The 18,617-nt window shown below is 47.0% G+C and overlaps 1 protein-coding gene across 12 annotated transcripts in view; it reads right to left on the bottom strand.

Moving 5' to 3' along the window:
* Nucleotides 1-18,617, bottom strand: part of LOC124719084 (fasciclin-1) — a 656,083-nt gene that overhangs the window by 523,596 nt on the left and 113,870 nt on the right. The gene's annotated exons all lie outside the window — the stretch shown is intronic.

Below are 18,617 nucleotides of genomic sequence, written 5' to 3'. Positions count from 1 at the left end.
ATAAGCTTACGATAGTATCAAAAGGGATCTACTCTGGAAGGCAATGCAAGACGCAGGAGTACCTAACAAACTAATAAGACACGTCCAAATGACTTTGAGAAGAACAGTATGTAAAGTTAAGGTTGACAGCACTTTATGAAAGGCATTTGAAGTTAACCAAGGACTGCGGCACGGTGATGTGCTCTCCACTATCCTGTTTAACGTCGTCATGGAGAGGGTAATGTGTAAGACAGAAAGCAACAACACTGAGGGGACACTTTTTAACAGAGTGACGTAGGCTCTTGCATGTGCAGATGATATTGATTTGCTATCGATGAGGAAACAGGACCTGGAAGAAAAGCTTGAAAAATTAGAAAGATATGGAGCGGAGAGTGGACTGACAGTTAATCAGTCAAAGACAAAGTATATGTTAACATCTAGCAAAAGGTACAGTGAAGGAGAAAGAAGCATGGCTCTGAACGGGAAAGAATTTGAACGCTGTGAGAGCTCAAAATATCGTCGGTCACTGGTAACTGAGAATAGTGATGTAGCGAAGAAACAGAGGTGAGGATTAGAGCTGGTAGCAGGAGCTAGTTCGCACTGATTAAAGTATTTAAAACAAGAAGCCTTGGTAGGAATCTCAAGGTGACAGTGTACCATAGAGTACTGAGACCTGTGGTGACGTATGGTTCGGAGGCTTGGACAGTGACGCAAAATTAAGAGTTGTTGCAGAGATGGGAATGGAAGATACTTAGGAAAATCTTCGGGCCAGTGAATTAGGGTTTTTTGGGGAATCATAAGTAATAACAAGATGAGAAAGTCGTACAACAAACCAGATATCGTGACAGAAATAGATAGTAATAGACTACGTTGGTTGGGACGTGTAGAAAGAATGGTGGAGAGGAGCACATTCAAGAAAGTTTTCAATGGAAAACCAGGTGTGCGCCGTACAAGGGACGGGAGAAGGACCAGATGGCTAGACAACGTGGAGCACGATTTGAGGAGAATGGGAGTTAGAACATGGAGAGCCAAAGCAACCAGCAGAGAAGAGTGGGATGTAGCGCCAAGGAGTAAGTAAGGAACTCCCTGTATTAACACTCCTGATTTTTATGTTGGTCCGACCGTACTTGCAGACCTACTGGCGAGAGTAGCCTAAAGGTGATAACGAATGAAAATACAGCAGACGATCCTGACAGCTCTACTGACATCTGTCCAGCAGCGTTGACACTGGTTACGGTGCGACGAAATATCCTTCTCTTTGAACTGCAAATTTCTCACTGCACTGGCGACGTCCTAGGTTCCTGTCTCTACATTTCGATCGATATGGCAGAGGGTACTGTCCCAGTTGTACTGATTTCTGCTCGCGTATGGAATGCTTGAAGAATGACAGGTTAAATGCTTGTGTGCGGACTGTGCTTAATCTCGTCTTGTGTTCGCATCTGAGGCGACAGCACAGAGACCAATAAGCGCTGAACTCGTCCGGGGAGAACGCTTCGTCCGACCCTGAGTGTCGCTGTACAGCCCGGAGGCCATTACGATGCGGTGGAGCGCTCCTGGGGCTAATTATTGTCACAGATGGAAGAGGGCGACCAACACGTAGCCAGCAGCAATGCGGCTGGCCGGGACAGGGTAGCGCCGGAAGTCACGCTCTGGGCAGGTGTGCGGGTGGGTGACCAGCTGGCCGTGTGGCGCAACTAACACAGCGCCCGCCTGCGAGCCTGGGAGCTCAGCTGGGATCGCGTCGCCGGTGCTGCCGGGGGTGGCTGTGAGCCAGAAGGTGGAGGAGTTTAGTGTTGTCACCGTTGTTGTCGTTTTGATAGCGGAAGACGGGTCCGATGCAGCTCTACGTGCCAGCATACCCTGTGCCAGTCTCTGCATAATAGCACAGCCCACGCCTGTCTGAATCCGCTCACCCTGATTAGACTCACTCTCCCTCTACCGCTCCCTCCATTTCCAAACTGACTGCTCCTCGGTTCAAAAAATGGTTCAAATGGCTCTGAGCACTACGGGACTTAACATCTCAGGTCATCAGTCCCCTAGAACTTACAACTACTTAAACCTAACTAACCTAAAGACATCACACAACACCCAGTCATCACGAGGCAGAGAAAATCCCTGACCCCGGCGGGAATCGAACCCGGGAACCCGGGCGCGGGAAGCGAGAACGCTACCGCACGACCTCCTCGGTTTCTCACGATGTCTACGAGGTGCGACAATAAAGTAATGAGACTTTCTTTGGAAGATGTTGCAACCCTGCAGGCTTGCGTAGGCACCATATCTTCGACCTTGATCTATAATCTGCTTCTAGTCCAAGTGGCACATCGATGCAACTGCTCAGTCGTGAGTTGTGCTGCAATAACACGTGCTTGTGTCTCTCGTCACGCAAATACAAACGCATAATGTTGCGCAACGGTATGCCACTTCTTTTTCCGTTAAATTGGGTGAAAACGCGACGACAACTTACGGTAAGCTTCAGAAGGCTTTTGGAGAGGAGGTTATGCCAAGAGCTCGAGTTTTTCGTTGGCATAAAATGTTTAGTGAAGGCAGAACGAATGTTGAAGATGAAGACCGCAGTGAACGACCATCCACCTCACAGACGTATGTCAGCTTGGCCAGGATTCGTGAATTCGTGCGATCTGATCGAAGATAATCCGTGAAAATGATTGTAGAAGAACTGAGCATCAATAGACAAACGGTTCGTCCAATAATAACTGTCAGTGCAGCAATTTTTAACTTCAAAACGAATTTCAGTACTACAACAGCCACCTTATTCACCAGATATCGCTCCGTGCGAGTTTTTTCTATTTCCAAGAGTCAAAAACGGCGGTCAAGGGACGCCATTTTCAAACAACACAAGATGTCCAGAAAGCTGTAACGAGGGTCTTGAAGGGTATTTCAGAAGATGAGTTCCAGAAATGTTACCATCAATGGCAGAAGCGCTAGGAAAAGAGTTTACAATGACAAGGGAACTGCTTTGAAGGAGACAACACTTGACTAAAACGGTAAGCAACATTTTTTTCACACCAGTCTCATTACTTTATTGTCGCACCTCGTATGTGCAAGGAGAAGCGACATCGCGACAGCAGTGAGGCAAACAGAGGGGCGTGATGTAACGAGTCAAGTAACTACCAAATGCCGTCTACATCGCTCTGCAAGCTGAAGTACGGTGTACCCTGTACCACTACTAGCCATTAACTCTCCTCTTTCACTCGCAAACAGAGTGAGGCAAAAACGACTGTCCAATGCCCTCGTACGAGGTGTAATCCCTCGTATCTTATGTTCGTGGTTCTTACGCGAAATCTGTCTTGGCGGTAATAGAATCTTTCTGCAGTCAGCTTCAAAAGCCGGTTCTCTACATTTTATCAGCATTGTTTCTGAAAAGGAACGTCGCCTTCCCTCCAGGGTTTCCCATTTCAGTTCCCGGAACATCTGCGAAACATGTTTGTGTTGGGATCTACCGGTAACCTATCTAGCAGCCCGCCTTCGAACTGATTCTATGTCCTCCATTAATCCGATCTGGTGGGGTTGCCAAGCAATCCACCATTACTCAGGAATGGGTCGGAGGACCGTTCTACATCTGTCTCCTTAACAGACGAGATAGCTTCCCTATAATTCTGCCAATAAACGGAAATCTATCATTTGCCATCCCTACTACGGCCCATAAGTGCTCCTTCCATTTCATATCGCCTAGACATTTAATCGGCATGACTATCAAGCACAACTCCAGTACTACTGTACTGGAACGTTACGGGATCTTCATTAGGTTACATTTTTGTAGATTTAGAGTAAATTTCCCCCATCACACCAAATGGAAATTCTACGTAAGTCGTACTGTACCCTCTTACACGGTCACCCAATGTCGCCACGGTCGCTCACATTACGGTGTCACCACCAGTAAACACTGACTCGTTCCGCGTCATTACGATTAATCGTACAAGTGATCCATGCACGTGACATCAAGCTAATGGTGGAGTAAATTTTACTGCCATTTCACATCGCGCGCGCTTTCTGCGGCGGCATGGCACACTGTCTATGTCCGTGGTGCGGAGGAGTCTTCAACTGTTTTTTGGGGGGGGGGGGGAGGAGGAGCGGGGCACACTGAGTCACTGAGTGCTGGTGGGACATGGAACTGTGTGGGGGGGGGGGGGGCACACAAGGAGTGCTGATGGGATATGGAACTGGGCGGGGGCAGGGGAAGTAAGACAGGGCCACGCACTGTCGCGGTCAGTGCGATGGGGGGGGGGGGGGGTGGGAGGGGGGGGGGAGCCGGCCCAGCACAGGTGGTGTGTCTGCGGCGGCGGCGCGCGACGTTGGCTGCGATCCATCCAGACCAGTCCACGTAGGAGTGGAGTGACAGACGCACAGTGCTGTGCATCGGATCGACGTGGCGTCCACGACAACGAAGCGATGGTTCGGGTTTTGAATTCTGAAGCGCCGCTGGGCTCTGCCCGGCAGAGTTTATACAGCGCCTGCAGCTTCAAGAAAGTGGGGATTCGAGACGTGTCTGCTTAATGTAAACGTTTATCTTTGCTGTTTCTTCCTAAGTGGCGCCTAACGGTTAATTTTGGTGTTTTCTGAGAGATTTCAGGGAGCTCTTGGCCTAAACGTTGTATGAGCCGGTGGGGCGATTTCTGTGATTCTTCGTAAAATAATTTACTTACCCTTTATGAATGTGTACACATCTGTGATGTACGCTATTTCGACCATATCACTCCTGCTTATGAACAAATATCATGGCTACGTGCAGATAAGCTCAGAGATTGTCGTACCCTGCGTCGTCTTCCCAATCATTGGACTGTTTTCTATTTATCCTCAACCCTCACGTTACTGTATGAACAAAAAACACAGCAGAAACACTCGTTCTCAACGAAGTGAGAATCTTCCCTTTACCACTACACACTACCGCCAGGATCTCTATCATTTTCTGTATCAGGAACACAACTTTGGGACAATCATCCTCAAGATATTATTGTTATTGTTGTGGTCTTCAGTCCTGAGACTGGTTTGATGCAGCTCTCCATGCTACTCTATCCTGTGCAAGCTTCTTCATCTCCGAGTACTTACTGCAACCTAAAACCTTCTGAATCTACTTAGTGTATTGATCTCTTGGTCTCCCTCTACGATTTTTACCCTCCACGCTGCCCTCCAATGCTAAATTTGTGATCCCTTGATGCCTCAGAACATGTCCTACCAACCGATCCCTTCTTCTCGTCAAGTTGTGCCACAAACTTCTCTTCTCCCCAATCCTATTCAATACCTCCTCATTAGTTATGTGATCTACCCATCTAATCTTCAGCATTCTTCTGTAGCACCACATTTCGAAAGCTTCTATTCTATTCTTGTCCAAACTATTTAACGTCCATGTTTCACTTCCATACATGGCTACACTCCATACAAATACTTTCAGAAATGACTTCCTGACACTTAAATCTATACTCGATGTTAACAAACTTCTCTTCTTCGGAAACGCTTTCCTTGCCATTGCCAGTCTACATTTTATATCCTCTCTACTTCGACCATTATCAGTTATTTTGCTCCCCAAATAGCAAAACTCCTTTACTACTTGAAGTGTGTCATTTCCTAATCTAATTCCCTCAGCATCACCCGACTTAACTCGACTACATTCCATGATCCTCGTTTTGCTTTTGTTGATGTTCATCTTATATCCTCCTTTCAAGACGCTATCCATTCCATTCAACTGCTCTTCCAAGTCCTTTGCTGTCTCTGACAGAATTACAATGTCATCGGCGAACCTCAACGTTTTTATTTCTTCTCCGTGGATTTTAATACCTACTCCGAATTTTTCTTTTGTTTCCTTTACTGCTTGCTCAATATACAGACTGAATAACATCGGGGAGAGGCTACAACCCTGTCTCACTCCCATCCCAACCATTGCTTCCATTTCATACGCCTTGACTGCCATTTGGTTTCTGTGCAAATTGTAAATAGCCTTTAGCGCCCTGTATTTTACCCCTGCCACCTTCAGAATTTGAGAGAGAATATTCCAGTCAACATTGTCAAAAGCTTTCTCTAAGTGTACAAATGCTAGAAACGTAGGTTTGCCTTTCCTTAATCTTTCTTCTAAGATAAGTCGTAAAGTCAGTATTGTCTCACGTGTTCCAGTACTTCTATGGAATCCAAACTGATCTTCCCCGAGGTCGGCTTCTACTAGTTTTTCCAGTCGTCTGTAAAGAATTCGCGTTAGTATTTTGCAGCTGTGCCTTATTAAACTGATTGTTCGGTAATTTTCACATCTGTCAACACCTGCTTTCTTTGGGATTGGAATTATTATATTCTTCTTGAAGTCTGAGGGTATTTCGCCTGTTTCATACATCTCTCTCACCAGATGGTAGAGGGAAACTGAAATCCTTTCGGTCTTCAGGAGACAGGTACTCGGCCACAACAGCCACCTCTGCTTGCAGCTCCTCTCATCAGCCCCCCATCCCCCACTCCCTCTCTCTACAGTGTTCTCTATTGAAATTGTCTTCTTTCTTAGCAGCCATTGTCTCTTTCTTTCAATCCTCTCCTCTTTGATTATCCCTTCGACTACTTATAATACCAAAGAACGCTTCAAAAGTGCTAATCTAAGCAATATCATTCTTAATGCCTCCATTATTTCATTATCACAGTGACTGTTTCAAAATACTTTTAAAACGATTTCCGCTGTGTATCGATTCAGGGAGAAACCATTTTCAATAAATATACAGATTGTGTGAAAATAATCCATGACTATTATTTTTCATAAATACAGTCCTAACGTAACTGCCACACACTGTGTATTTGTAGTGACAGCATACGCATTGTCATATGAAGTCTGTCGTCCTAAGACAATCCACCAATTATGTGGTCCGTTACACAAGCATACACATAGGTTTATAGCCAAAAAATAGTATCTATTACGGAGGTCTTGGAGTTGGTTCAGTAGCTTTCGTACGTGTGTGCTTGGGACGTTTCTGCTAGCACGCGAATGTATCCGGAAAGCTTTGTTCTGGAAGAGTTGTAGTGTTAAGAGGGTTGTGTGTGGCGGCATAGACCAGGCGTTCCAGCCATACGTGATGGCCCGAAGCATGAGCCGACGCCACGGGTGTTAGTCTGCACTGTGCGGTCACTCGTTCGCCCTAGAAGACAGCGCAGTCTGTATTGGTTGCCTCAGTTGTACGCCTGCGACGTGTGACGCGCCTGTCAGCTTCGGTGCCCAACTACGTGACTGAGTCACGCCAGGGCAGCTCTCGTTAAGGACGGTGAAACAATCCGTTTCGGTTATATCGGTTCTCTTACAATGGCAGTTTAGGTGGAAATGAAACCGGTTTCTGAAATTAACTATTATAGGTTTCTTATTCTTGTTGTTTCCAATAATAAACATAGAAATCGGAACGAAGATTGAAAATGTTTGACTGCCTCAGTTCCAAAGTACAGAGAATCAAAATATTAGGTTAAATAGGCAAATAAAAGAAAACTTAGTCGGTCCACCGGTTCGCCCCTTTCCTAGAAAAGTGGTAACTTCTTGAATATCACAAAAAAAAACTATCAGTATTCTCCTACTGACTAACTTTTTTGAAACTCTGCTCAAAAATCATGTTGTAATCGACGGGCATACCAGTACGTTCCTGAGCACCACGAAAGGATGAACACTGAAGTTGAACTTCATTTCTCATGTTAATTTGTCCGTTTTTAACGGCCAGAAGCAAATAAAGGGGTGTTATCTAGACAGGGGCACGAGATCACCTACTTTCTATTTTTAACGTTAACTACAAAGTAATTGTTAAGCTTTAAGCTTTCTCCTCTATGACATCGCAAGTCTTCTGTGGCTCCGCCCGTTTGTAATCTTTTAAAGCAAATGGAGCTCTGTACCTCAATGTGTCACACTTCGTGAAATACTTCCAGATCTGGGACGGTGTCGTTCTGTGAGCAACTGTTGTCCGATGACAACGAGATGCTACCACGCAGACCAGCTGGGGCAAGTCTTGTGCACTTCACGCACACGCGCACCATCCAACAGGCGACGCCACATGGTCACAGGTACAGTACTGTCTGAGCGACGCTGTATGTGCTTCCGTGGCATGCATTTCTTGCTCGTTTCTGTCGGTATTGTTATTAAAATACGACTGATCGCTTTTCCCATGTTCTGTTATAAAGCGATATTAAAAAGCAATGGAAATTTGTCGAATAAAAATTTATTTAAAATCAAAAATTTTAGCGCTGTTGCTGTGGCTAATGCATTTTTTTTTTTACCCAGTTACTAGTAAAAACATAAATCGCACCCGATATAACCGAGGCCAAGTATATACCGAAAAATGCCGGTTGTTCAGAACTAAAATACGGGTACCGTTTCTAAGTGGTCTGTTTTCCCAGCTGCAGGCGTCGTGCGACAGTCGTTCGTTGTCAGTCGACACGTGTTGAGCAGGCCGCGCGTGGCAGCAGCAGCAGCAGCAGAGGTGGCGGCTTGCCGGGGAAGTGCAGCAGGTCAGCCTCCACGTGGGCGGCACTCTGGTAAGCAAAGAAGCTGCACCGACAGGGACCAGGGCGTTGCTTAGTCGCACAGTTAGTTCCTTCAACTTATCGAGGAAATGCGGCGACACTATTACTTGTATATGTGATGGTACGAAGCAGAACCGCCACGTCATGCCCTAAACTGTCCGCTTGTGTGCCAGAAGAGCTTACGGAATATCGGACCAAATTTGTGACTGGAGACAGAACTTCGTTACAGGTACAACTCAGCACATCCCTCTTAATGTAAAAAAATAGACAAAGGTAAACATAATTTGCAGAGTTTTTGGATAAAACGACATTTTGTCAATGGAGTGAGTGATTGATTATTTTGTAAAAATTTTTTGTTTATTTGTAGACGCAATCACATTCTTATGACACAGTCATAACCCGTTTCGGCCATTCAATGACATCTTCAGATTCTAAATTTTCTTTTGTGTTGTTTTAGAATACGAAGATGGTCTTTGTATGGCCGAAACCGGTTATGACTGTGTCATAAGCCGCGCGGGATTAGCCGAGCGGTCTAAGGCGCTACAGTCGCGGACTGTGCGGCTGGTCCCGGCGGAGGTTCGGGTCCTCCCTCGGGCATGGGTGTGTGTGTTTGTCCTTAGGATAATTTAGGTTAAGTCGTGTGTAAGCTTAGGGACTGATGACCTTAGCAGTTAAGTCCCATAAGATTTCACACACGTTTGAACTGTGTCATAAGAATGTGATTGGGTCTACAAATAAAAAAAAAATGTTTACAATTTGCAGAGTGGTGCAGGCGAGTGTCGCAGGGCCGCTGTTGTTTACAGCACGTGTTAATGATGCAGCGGGCAGCGCTGGAGGATCGGCGAGGCTATCCGCGGCCGATGCGCGTTCACTGCAGGGAGACAGCGACGCCGGAAGGGCAGCAGGACCTGCCGAGGGTAGGAGCAGTTAAGCGGGGAACGCGACACCGGACGTAAAAAAAATAAAAATTAAAAAAATAAATAAATAAATAACGCAACGTAACGTAGTGCGCGCAAACAGGCGAAGAGGGCCGCTACTGTACGAATATGGTACTGGTGGCATATCGCTGCAAACAGCAACCACCCCAAAGATCCAGCAGTAAATATCTGGAGCGACATTAAGTGGAATGACTACATGAGGCAAGCTCTGCGAAAACCAGACTGACAGCCTGAGATTTTGTGCGACACTTTTAACGAAATGTACTTTATACGTGGAAGACGAGACTTACAAAACAACTGTTCGACCGATTCCTGAGTATTGTTGGTCAATTTGGGATTCTTACCAGGTAGAACTAGTGACGGAGGGAGGGAGGGAGGGAGTGGGAGGGAGGGAGGGAGGGGGAGGGGGGAGAGAGAGAGAGAGAGAGAGAGAGAGAGAGAGAGAGAGAGAGAGAGAGAGAGAGAGAGAGGTGTAACAAAGAGTGGTGCGTGTTTCGTCACGGGGTCGTTGAGACGGCGCGAGAGCGTTAACGTGCGTGCAGACTCGACCAACGAAGGCCAACAACCAACAGCCAGCCGCTTCGTTGGCCGAGATCTGCCGAGTGTGTGTGGGAGGCAAACCGGAGCCGTCGAAGCGGCCTGGGTTGCGGTTGTGACTGCTGGCGCCAACATCAAAGCGTTGGCGGTTGCTTGGCGTCCGGACCGCTCTCCTAGCGTGGACGCCGGGTCGGTACGTTCTGTAGCCTGTTCCGCTCTCTAATTTCATCATAAACCCTGAATTTACACTTTCAAGTACAGTAGTAGTCCGTTAGATCAAGGAGCAGCCAATGGAATATACCGATTGCAACTTGTGGCTGCCCTCAAAAACTAAATTCCGACAGTCGGATGTTTCCCCTGCAGCCAATACTTACTGCCGCTACAGGTCTCTATGCACTGTGTTTTAAAAATACTGTAGTGTATAGTCGGATATGGAGGCAGCATTACAGCAGACAAAGTTTTATCGTGGACGGCAATGCTCATGGGCCCTTTCGAACTGGAATTATAAAAACAAATTCAAAAGATTAGACGTTCGGAGTGAAATAATTAAGCTGTTAGAAAGTGAGACGCATGATGTAAAAAAGAAAATGGTGCCTCCATTTAGAGCTTTTCGCCGTGGACCATAAACAGACAAAACTGGAAGTGAGGATTTATGTTTCTCTTACACATACAGCTCTCCTACAAGAAGTGTTACGTTTCCAGATTTTAAGGCCTACAAATTCTACAATAAATCACAATCTGTAGCTTTCATTAGGTACACAAATTGTGAAATAGCCCCTATTCCGATTCAGTATTAACGTCAGACAGTTTTATCCCATCACACTTCTCCCTGCTTTTTAAAATGGAGATCGCCCGCCACCGTCGTTCCTTCTTCGTCTGATGATGATGATTGGCTCTGAGCACTATGCGACTTAACTTAGAACTAAGTAAACCTAACTAATGTAAGGACATAACACACATCCATGCCCGAGGCAGGATTCGAACCTGCGACCGTAACGCTCGCCCGGCTCCAGACTGTAGCGCCTAGAACCGCACGCCCACTCCGGCCGGCTGATGATGATGATGATGATCATCATCATCATCATCATCAGCTTGTTGCAGTAAAATGCGACGACTGCTAAATACTTCCCTTCCCTCACAATATCGGCCGGTCAAATTGCAATTAAAACGCTACTTTATGACAACAACAAAATGGTGACAAAGTCGGCAAGTTATCACAACCAACTGCGAATCGGCATGTCCGAATCCGCTGGCCGCTAGCCCTTCTGTGGACGAGAAGCCAAAAGCCACTGTATTGTAGACCAAGGTTCGGCCGCACCCATCGCCTGTTGCCCGTTTGCCTGGTGCCTGCTCGCCTTCACTCAAGACGCCCAGCAAACTGCAGTAGCAGACACTACACGAGAGGCGCTGTGCATCACTGAGAGTTTTACTGCAGCGCGTGTTGCGGCAAGAGTCAGCCGACATTCGAGTCCCCGTCCCCCACCTCACATACGTGTCGCAAAACAATCACGACCACAAACTTAAACGCTTCCCACACACCGACCAGGTTGAATACAATAACTCTTCCCACGCGCCGTTAGTGAATGGGACAACGAAGTCTGGAACAACTCCTCCGTCACACACCTTGCAGTAGCTTACTCGTAGATACGTTTTGAATGTCGTAGATCGGACTTAACGACAGCCTCTCCATTATGGCTTTCCCGTAACCGATTCAGCCGTAGAACCTCGTCGTGTTCGGTTCGTTCGCAGACAAAGAACCAGCCTGGATTAACAGATTCCCGTCCTGTACAGTCGACCGCACCACACCCCACGTGTAGCTTTCGACGCGTCGCCTGCTCTCTCTGCCCGCACGCTTCGATGTTCAGTGCGGCGCACGGATTTCCCTTCTCGCCAGCCACAAGTATTATTCTCCTAGCAGAGGAAGAGTGTTCCTATCTGAGCACAAAAAGGCGAATATGTTCCTGATTATTTAAAAGACTATCTTAAAAAGGGTTATAACCTGCCTCGCTCTATCTTCCTCAGCACCTTTAAAAGTTCTGCAAAACTTTTGGCATGCTAACGTATTTCAGTTTTTTTTTTCTTTTTAACATGCAGATCGCCTCAAAGTTCCACAAGCTCCCCTAACACTCACCAGTCCATCGCTGTCAAGTTGCCCTTCCTCATTCAGCCCCACTGATTGTCGTCATCTCTCTGCCTCTCTGTCTCTATCTGTCTCCTGGTCACGGCCACAGTGCCCTTCGTTCTGCCCCACTGCTACAGTCTCCTCCCACCGTCGCTGTCTCCCCCTTGCTCTCTCTCTCTCTCTCTCTCTCTCTCTCTCTCTCTCTCTCTCTCTCTCTCTCCTCTCTCTTTCTGCTACTCTCTCATTCCATCCTTGCTACTGCTGCTCTCTCTTCTCACTGTTCCCCCGTTGTCACTCATTGGCTCTCACCCACTCCCATTTTCTCCTCCTCTTTATTCATCTCCCAATGGCATTCTCTCTGTTATCCTTTTCGTAACACTGTTCTATGTTTGACTGCCACTGCGTCCCTCGCTTCCTCTCGACTGCCACTGTCTCCTTTGCTCCTTCTATGACACAACCTCTGTCTACTATCTTCCAATATTTACTACCTTTCCATCTCTTTGCCACTGCCACTGTTTCCTACTCTCTCAGCATAAAAAAGTGCGAATATGATCTGATGCAAAAATCTGTGAAGATTTTTAAAGGTGCTCAGGAAGGCAGAGTGAAGCATCTGGTATCCCACGTTTCAGAGTCTTTTAAATAAACGGGAACATATTCGATTTTTTTCTGCTCCTACAGGAGCATTCTTCCGCTGGTTGCCTTCTTTTCCTGCCGCAGCGGGGCACGAAAGTCATATGAAAAGCAATGTATACGTCATTAAAAGTAGATAGTTTACTTATGTGAAATTGAAATAACGCAAAACTAAATTTGCACTTCAGACCACATTTTACGCGAAAACATTTGCTCCAGAACTACGACATGTGCTTCCCACATGATTACAGAGACACTGTACAGCATATCTGTCCGAGCTGCGGCACTTTATAAACTACATTTTCGCCTCACACCGGATTTTAAGTGTAGAAGTAGGATAACTTTGAACTTGCGTATCTCTGAAACCGATACAGAAAATTTTCGAAGGTTGCTTGAGATCGGGAAAAATTACAGCCACTTGCTGTCTGTACCGTCTCGGAATCCGTGGCTGCGTTTTAGTACCAAAAACAAGTTTTTTGGAATTTTTGAGAACGTGGAGAGAGCTCTATTAGATAAATGCTTATAGATAAAACCGTTAAAATTTGCTGTGGTTATTTATTATTTAAATTTGGCCTTGTACCAAATTTTACATGTGAAAGCAGAGTAAGTTTGAACTTCTGTATCTCGGAAAGGGAGAAAGGTAGGAAGAAAATTTTCAACGTTGTTACAGGTCGTGATTTTAGGAATATACTGCAAAAATTTCAGCCGTTTACTGTGGATAGCCGTCTCCGAATCATCGGCTGGGTTTTGACTCACTGGTGACGGCGAAAATATAGTAAAAAAATGTTTTTGTGGGGTTTTCCGAGGAGCCGCCCATGAACTAGTGGTGTCTCCATAAGGATCATCAAGTCCGTCACAGATTTCCGCAGGATGGAGAGTGTAACACTCATACTTTGAGCATGTACTGTAGGGTAGTGCCCCTAAGAAGATCGTTCTCTTTGACGGTTCCTAGCGCAAGGGCTATATTTCTGTTACCAATAGAACCCGAGGTATGAGGCGCGGAGCACTCCCGTTTTCATGTGCGGCGTCTCGCAACATGTTACGTAGCGCATGCAGTCGCGCGCATGCGGATTCGCGGTGAGGCCGCCGACTGCCTGCAACGCGAGTCATCTGTTTCCACGTTCCAAGCAGGTGGTTTTGCTCGGCGCAATGGCCCGACGTTCTGCTTGGTATTTTTCACCAGGAAGGATCCAGATGACCACTGTAGTAGTATCATTGTCTTCCGTGGTCTATGTTCTAGAGATGGCAGTAAAGTTCCCTCCCACCTCCTGTGGGGCAGATACAATGAGATCGGAGGTCAGCGGCCGTCCATTTGATAGGGCAACGCAGCGCGGTGTGGTCAGGGAGCTTTCAAACCATTACTGCGGCCACGCGGTGCAGCCACAGTGTTGGTTTTGCACTCTTTCACCATGACTCTAGTGCCACTTGCGAACCTTTCCTTGTCTCTACTTCTGTGTGTCTTTTTTTTTTTTTTTAATTCGAGCTTGCCTCTCTGCTGGTGCTTTCCTCCTATTGTTCGCTCTTAATCCTTCTCGATATTCAAAGTTATCCACATCTTATTTGCAAATAATTTGGGCCAAGTTTGTCCAGGCAGAATACCAACACCTTAAGCGGCGACTGTAATGAAGTTTTTGACTATTCTGTGTATTCTGATCGTTTTCCCAGTGCACAGGTGCTCTAGCGCTATGCAGGTATGTACGTACTCTTGCTAGCCGTATGTCGCACGCGTGCACTACGACTGCCAGTAACTAAGAGTTTACTTTAATCGGCTGCGATGTATCGCCTGTTGTGATCACCAGCAGCAACACAAACGCATTAGTAATAAATTAACGCGGCTAAATGACAACGAGACAAAAATCGAGATAAATGATCCGCTCTTTGGTTGCTAGCAGTGAGTGAGCGGAGCAAACTGCAAGCAGCGCGCAACTGCAGCCGCATTCAGAGTCCACGCAGTCCTCATAAAGCAGTCGTAATGACATCCAATGCGCTGTTACACTTCTACACCTCCACCCACACGCCGGAGACCACAGCCAGTTGCACGACAGAGGGTAGTCGGTACGTGTCAGGGTTTCTTCTCGTCGCAGTGTCGTACGTAGCGCGGCAACAATGCAGTGGCTACTTACACGCCTGTATGCAGGTGGTAATTACTGCAGTCTCGTCTCCACGGTCCCTGCAGGCTGAGTATATTACGACAGTGGTAGCTGAAAGTTTGTGAGCAGCCTTTCGCGAGACAGTTTGCATATTTTCCCACGCGCCTGCCACTTGAGATTTCTGAACGTTTCCACGTCGCTCTCCCATGGCGCAAACAAACTTGCCCTTCTACGTACAGGAACAGTCGGTTTACGGAGAATGTAACCAACTTTTGCGAATGCCATCCACGGGTGAGGCGCATTCGCCGGATGATCTCTGCTGTATCGATACTACTTCTACTTTTGATATTACGTCCCACATAAACGTATTCGTTCACTACATCGAGATGTCAGCCTCCGTAGTTGAGTAGTGAGCGCGTCTGAAGGCCATACAGCGGGCCCGGGTTCGAATCCCGCCCGGGGCGAAGATTTTATCCTTTGTGGGACTACTACTTCATCGTCATCGTTATCATCGACTCGCAACTCGCCAGAATGGTGTCAAATAAAAAGACTGGCACTAGTTGGCCGAAATGTCACAGACGGGTCTCCAGGCTGACCCGTGCTAAAAATTGCTATTTTGAAGAGCAGCCTTCTACCGTAAGACTTATCTTAGAAGTTGAAATCAAGTTGCACCTTCGGTGGCAAGTTAATCTTTTAATTTTAGTGTTTTGTACCATTTCCATCCCTCCTACGAGGTGCATAGTTTGTGTGCTTGTGTGAATTGTTAAAACTTTTACTTTAAGGCAATCTGTTGTGTTGCAGATTTGCACCAGTGTAGTCTTTCAGAGGTTGTTGTGAGCGGTCGTGACTACGGCCGTGTCGAAAGGGAGCGGCAGGGTTCACAGCCCAAAACCTGATACACTCAAAAATTTGTTTTTTCTGCCTCTGAATAAATTGTAACTTGATATTTAGAGGGTGCTTTCTGCTTATAATTTTAAAACAGTTTCTAAAAAAAAAGCTTTTATGAATAAAATTCCCATATATTAAAAGCAATTTCATTTTTATTTCATCAGTTACTCGCTGGCAACTACTTCCACGCTCACATAGTGTGATTAAATGTGTTAATGTTCTTGATGAATCGGTAGCAAGCCAGCCGTTGTGGCCGAGCGGTTCTAGGCGCTTCAGTGTGAAACCGCGCGACCGCTACGGTCGCAGATTCGAATCCCGGCTCGGGCATGGATGTTTGTGATGTCCTTAGGTTAGTTAGGTTTAAGTAGTTCTAAGTTCTAGGCGACTGATGACCTCAGATGTTAAGTTTCATAGTGCTCAGAGCCATTTGAACCATTTTTGAATCGCTAGTAAGCAAGTAAATTCTTAAGAAAAAGTTTCGAAAGTAAATTCACGGTTCACTGGCCAATAATGCGATACGATTCTTTCACTTCACTACATCCAGATACTGGTTTTGGATGGAGAGCGTAGTACTGACAAGGCTCGTGAATTTGGTCTTTTGGAGGTTAATTTTGAGGCCTGCAGGTCGGAAACTGTCTCTCTTTTACCTTTCAAAGACGCGTTACGCAATTCCCGTAAATTACCCATCGGTGGTTTGCGCGAGTGGATTTCGACCCAGATGTCCTCCAGCGGGTGCCATCAGGCAATCTTGGTGGCTAATACACCGCTATAACTATGGTACTCCTCAAAACACTGTAGCACGACTTTGGCCTCGTGCCGTGGTCAGCTACCTTGCTGGAAGTCGCCACGGCTGCACGTTACGCACAGTGACGTTCACGCAGCCCACAGCCCCCGACGGAAGCCCACGCGGGCGTTGCCGCCGCCGGCCTGTGCCCGCGGCGCCGCGCCGTCCACGTTCCGAGCAGGCGTTCGACTGCAAGACGGTGTGCCGCCCTGACCCGGCCATCTACCTGTTGTGACGAGAACGAACCGCGAGCGTCCAACTAGGCGACGCGTTGCGTTGCCACTAACCCGCGGTCCAGCCTCTGTGACCCCGTGGCGCCGTCGCTGCCTTTTCTGCCCACTGCCAGCACGTACCCGCCGCCTGCTGCGGGACCCAATATTCCGCAACGAGCGATGAACGGCGTCTGTTCCGACACACTTGTTCCCACACCGCGCTTTGCTCTCGGTAGCTACACCCGCCACGCGCCGCCGCCCCCGCCTGCGCGTCGCTCCGCCTCCCTCCACCCCCTGCCCGCGGACGCCGGGGGCGGCGGCGCGCCGACAGGCGGCCAGCGTTGCCTACTCCGAGGTGCTCGTCCTCACGCATCCAGACTCTTGCGGCACTGAATTCGCTCGTTTGCGGTCCGTACTGTCGTCAGAATCGTTCCCCATTCCTCTCCTCTCTGCTCCGCTCATATACGAGGGTCGTTCATTAAGTAATGCAACATCTCTTTCTCGGCCAATTTCGGTTGAAAACAATGCGGAATTTATTGTGGGATATCATGCCAAAACCCCACTTCAGCCTGTATATTTCAAGAAAAACGCACTCCGTCTTCAGGCCAAAAGTGGCCTATCGGGACCATCCGACCGCCGTATCATCCTCAACTGAGGATGCGGATAGCAGGGGCGTGTGGTCAGCTCACCGCTCTCCCGGTCGTTATGATGCTTTTCTTTGACCGGAGCCGCTATTATGCAGTCGAGTAGCTCTTCAATTGGCATCACGAGGCTGAGTGCACCCCGAAAAATGGCAACAGCGCATGGCGGCCCGCCCACGCCCGACAGCGCTTAACTACGGTGATCTGACGGGAACCGGTGTAGCCAGTGCGGCAAGGCCGTTGCTGTATAGTTCAGGAGCGGAATTAAAAATCAAGCAGAAAGGTTACGAATAGGTTTCGCTGATGACATTGCTATAATCAGTGAAAGTGAATAAGAATTACATGAACCGCTGAATGGAATGCACAGTCTTATGAGAACGGAATATGAACTGAAACTAGATCGAAGAAAGACGAAATTAATCAGAAGTAGCAGAAATGAGAACGGTGGGAAACTCAACTAATCACGAAGTAGTTCAAGTTAAGGAATTCTGCTAACTAGGCAGGAAAATAACCGATGAGGACATAAAATAAAACTAGCACTGGCAAGAAGGGCATTCCTGGTCAAGGGAAGTCTACTATCATCAACGTAGGCCTGTTTCACGAAGAAATTCTTGGAGCACAGCACATTATGGTAATGGGAGACAGACTGTGCGAAAACCAGAAGACAAGAAAATCTAAGCATTTCAGATGTGGTTGTATATAACAATGATGAAAATTAGGTGGAGTAATAAAGTAAGGAATGAGGAGGTACTGCGCAGAATCGGAGCGTAAAGGAATTTCTGGAAAACACTAATAACGAACAGGGTCAGGATGATAAGACATCTGTTAAGATATGAGAGAATGACTTCCATGGTACTAGAGGGAGCTGCAGAGGGCAAAAACTATGCAGGAAGACAGAGATTGGAATACATCCAGCAAATAATTGACGACGAAGGTTGCGAGTGCTACTCTGAGGTTTAAAGGTTGTGGCACAGAAGAGGAATTCGTGTCGGGCCGCATCAAACCAGTCACGAGACTAATGAATTGGTAACTACTAACAACACCCACATAGGGCGTCTGTAACAACACCGCGAAAGTTGGCTGTCAATTATTAGCAGTCATTGCACATGGCGGTGGAGTAATTCAGTAGCATTTTCGGCTGTACCAAAGTAGCGTTTCAACAGGACTGTGTATCAAATGCATGCTATACAAATTATCTCCGAACTATGACTGAGAACTTCCAGACCGCTGTTGAAATAACAGCACTGGTCAGAATGACGTCAAATTGCAATGGAATATTATAGGAGAAGGGCGAAAACGTATGGCAGAAGAAAAATAA

This window comes from Schistocerca piceifrons, chromosome 10 (assembly GCF_021461385.2).
Source record: "Schistocerca piceifrons isolate TAMUIC-IGC-003096 chromosome 10, iqSchPice1.1, whole genome shotgun sequence".
Lineage (NCBI taxonomy): Eukaryota > Metazoa > Arthropoda > Insecta > Orthoptera > Acrididae > Schistocerca > Schistocerca piceifrons.
This window is presented reverse-complemented; position numbering and strand designations above follow the sequence as displayed.